Raw genomic sequence first — 331 nt, 5'->3', positions numbered from 1 at the left:
TGGTTTGGTGGGGTTTCGAACCCGCGACCCGCAGATTGCGAGTCAAGTGCCCTAATCACCTGGCCTTGCCGGGCCTTTTTAGAATGTATATAAATGATTTACATGATCTAAGTTTAAACTATAAAATTATTGTGTTTGTTGATGATACAGTATTAACATTCACCTTTATTCACACACAATTGTTCCCCTGTGGAAAAGCGGCAAGTTTACGGACTTGCAACTCTAAAAGCCAGGGTTTGATTCCGTACAGTAAATTTGTTATAAAACAAACAAACACATCTGCCACCCCAGTGGCACAGCGGAAAATCTGCGGGACTTATAACGCTAAAAA

Source organism: Limulus polyphemus, unplaced genomic scaffold, assembly GCF_000517525.1.
Source record: "Limulus polyphemus unplaced genomic scaffold, Limulus_polyphemus-2.1.2 Scaffold9810, whole genome shotgun sequence".
NCBI lineage: Eukaryota > Metazoa > Arthropoda > Merostomata > Xiphosura > Limulidae > Limulus > Limulus polyphemus.
This window is presented reverse-complemented; position numbering follows the sequence as displayed.